The sequence below is a fragment of the Pseudopipra pipra genome, chromosome 1 (assembly GCF_036250125.1).
Source record: "Pseudopipra pipra isolate bDixPip1 chromosome 1, bDixPip1.hap1, whole genome shotgun sequence".
Lineage (NCBI taxonomy): Eukaryota > Metazoa > Chordata > Aves > Passeriformes > Pipridae > Pseudopipra > Pseudopipra pipra.
The window spans coordinates 17,368,320-17,371,988 of NC_087549.1; positions in this window are offsets into that span (position 1 = coordinate 17,368,320).

Here is a 3,669-nt window from a genome sequence, read left to right on the forward strand (position 1 = left end):
ATTGCAAAGCTTTCCTGGTTTTATACAGTAACAACCTTGACTTAGTCCATACAGATGCAATGCTATATCTTACCTCCAGCTTAAATCAGCTTCCATTTAGCAAAGCTCCATCTTGCAGAGCCAGTTGGTTCTTTACACTCTTTTCCCAGAGCTCTATTTTGTAATAAGCATAATTAACTCTAAAATATTGTTATGAAAACACTCAGGACCAGCTCAAACTCAGCAGTTCTTCTAAACGAATAATACCTTCCCATTACCCTTCGGGAATTTGTTTTAAAAACACCTGAGTGTCCTACTGTGGAGCCATCCAGATTTCAGCAAAAGACCTGAGTCCATTAACCAAATTTGAAACTGTGTCAAGCTACAGCGGCGGGGTGGACCTCATTCAACACTTACTCAGAATGTGTGTCACTGATTTTGCCTTCACAGAGAAACTGAGGCACTGCACTGTGTAATTCTGGCATGATTTGACAAACAACCCTGGGTAAATTTCTTTTGTAATATTTGACTGGAAATAGGAAAATTATTTTTATAGTTGTGTCTGTCATGAGCTTCTTAAATATACTATTTGAAATTTCATAGCAAAAATAGTAAAATGGAAATGTACTGAGCAGAAATTATATTGATGTGGTATCATAGATAACTATGGTTTTTATGCACACATATATAAATCCAGGCAGGGTGTAAAGATTTTCTAGTTTGAAGGAACAAAAGTAAAACATGCAATAAAGGTGACTTTGTATATATATATCATTTATATTTTCTAAGGTTCTTCATAAGATATTATTGAGGAAAGTAAATAACTCTGGGCAAGAAGCAAACAGCTTTTCTAGATTAAATACAGACACACTAATCAAAGTATTACATGACAGTAAAGTGAATAATGGAAAGCTGAATTCAGTGGGACAAGCAGTCTACACTCCCTGTAAAGCACACAAGATGGTTGAGACATTCCCTGCTGACATTCTGTTAAAGGAAAACTAGGAATGGCAATGTCTGTGGCATCATTTCTCTGATGTCGTAAATCCCTGGGAAATGTGGAAGAGAGTAAAACACAAAAAGGAACATTGAAAAGAGAGAATGAAAACATGAATTCTGGAAACTGACAGGTGGGAGAAGTATAGTAAGGAAGTTAACTCAAATATAATCATGTATTAAATAGCTGCAGAAAAAAACCAAAAGCTATCTATTTTGTAACAGCGAATTTTTTGATTGATTTTACTGTAAAAATCCCTGCAAATATGCACTTTTATATGTGGAGAAAAAAGTGACATAATACAATGACTCCCAGTGGTACCTACAGGTACACTAAAACCAACAGATTTTCAAAGGGAGAACAGGGAAACAAGAATCACTCCCCTGAGTAATGGACAGCTAAGAGGGAATAACTAGAAACAGCCTCTCTGGTTGCCACTCTGTTCAGATCTTGGAAGAAATAATCAAGCCTCAAACTATCTTTCAGATGTTTGCAAAGTCTGCCTTGTAGTCAATCCCAATTTCCCCAAGAGCAGAAATCTTTCTTTAGAAGCAAAATGTCTAGACTGCCACAAGCAGACTGAGCAAGCAGTAAATTATTTTAGAAGTGAAGCTGAATAACATAGGCATTTATGTATTATGCCTCTTAAGAACCTTGTTTCTCATCACAGGAGTGCTGCAGACCTGTGTGGTGTTGCAGACATGCTGTTTGAGGCAGAAAGACACAAAACATCTGAGGCAGTTCCTCGGCACTTCACTCCCACAGCTGTACAAATGGACTATGTGACAGCATACACAGTTGTGATACTTGTTGATAGCTTAATGACTAGTGCACGTTTGAGAAAGATTTTTTTTACCAATGTGTTGTTCCATCAGACTATTAGGTCTGCTGTGTAGCACCAAGAATTTTTGGTAAAAGTAGCCCCTAAAATAGCAACATTTTATTAAGGGCTATGTGATATCAAGAACAACATTAATTGTAGCAGATAAGTGTGATTTTTATTTCTGAATACCAGATGAACAGTCCACTCAGTACTGCAGTGGAGAGATACAGCCCAAATAAAAATCTGCTTTAAATTCCTAATAATTTTGGTGAACTCTAGATCACCCTCATGGACCTTCTGTGGCTGTAAAATGCTTTTCGTTCAAGAAGTGTCAATGAGGGGGAAAAGATGCACATTTGGACCATAAGGACATTTACAGTCGCAACTATCAATTTAACAGAAAGTTATGGATATACTTAGTGGTAAAAGTCCTTAGAGTCACCATGTTACTTCATATGTTGGAACCACTTTTAAGACGTGATATTCATGCTATCAATGACTAGTGATCAATTAAAATTTAAGAGATTTTAAATCTACTGACACCTTAACTCTTACAAGATTAGTAAATTGCAAGAGAAATTTTTTAATTAAATCTTATGAGGAGAAGTTAACAACTACTATATATATATATATATATGTATATATATATATATATATATATGTATTTTCATATCAAAATACCCTGCCACGGTCCGAGGGGGGAGGGGTGTGGGACAGCGACACTGCACAAAAGAGTCCGAGAGAGGTGAAGGTGCAATGGCCCCTTTATTGAAAGTGTGGGGGGTTTATATAAGCTCTGGCATGGAATACACCAGAAAATGGGGTGGAGTATGAGACAGACAACCAGGGGAATGAGTGGGAGTAGGGACTCGGGCGAAGAGGGAGGAACCAGGAGAGGAAAGGACAAATGGGGAAGCAGGGAGCAGACAGCTCGTGGCATGCCTGGACATGCCTGGGCATTTACAACTTGTAGGGGTAACATACAATGAAACCATATAATAACTGTAAAGTCCATATAATAAAGTCCTTTCAATTGTTGTGTATCTTTTTCCACACCTGGAACTGTTCCCATTCTGATTCCTGCTCTTCCATAAAACTCCTTTTACATTTATGTAATATTCATAATCAGAAATATTTTATTTTTACATTAAATACATAATAAAAAAGCCAGAGTGAGGATTCAGTAAACTGGAGACATTTTTACATTAATAATTGGGAGGAAAATGCAAGTTGTCCCATAAAATCTTTGACTTTCAGTTCCCTATGGAAAAAAATCTCCTTTGGTAGAGTAGATCAACCTTTTCCAATGAAATTGCTTGAAACTTTACTAGCAGAAGGAAAATAAAATTCATAGGATTATTTTAGTTTTTTGAGAACGTCACTTCCATCTTGGATTTCTTTTTGTTGAAAGAGAATAAATGAAAACTAGAATAATAGACTTCCAAAAGTCTTTGACTTTGAAGTATTGTTTACATCGATAGCACTATTGATTACACACTTCTCTTTGATATGTTTCAGAACATACCTTCTAAAATCCACAAATTAATGTGAAAGGATCATCCCATCAGACTGAATTAGATACTGACATGATTTGTTCCAGACATTGATGTATATTGCTACATGAGGGACTGCCTTCACTGAGACTGCTTGTGTCTTCTCATTAGTTCATCCTGAACACACTCCACACAAAGACACATGAATGCCAGGGCTTTAAGGCCAAGTTAACGTAGAATGAACTAAAACAAGTGGCCTGAGACAAAAATATCTCCATTTATTAGAATATCAAAAGCCACAAAAGTCTTCGATTTTTCCAGCATAGATGTCTGAACTTCAACAAACAGCCAGTTATTGGTCATCTATTCTGGCTTTT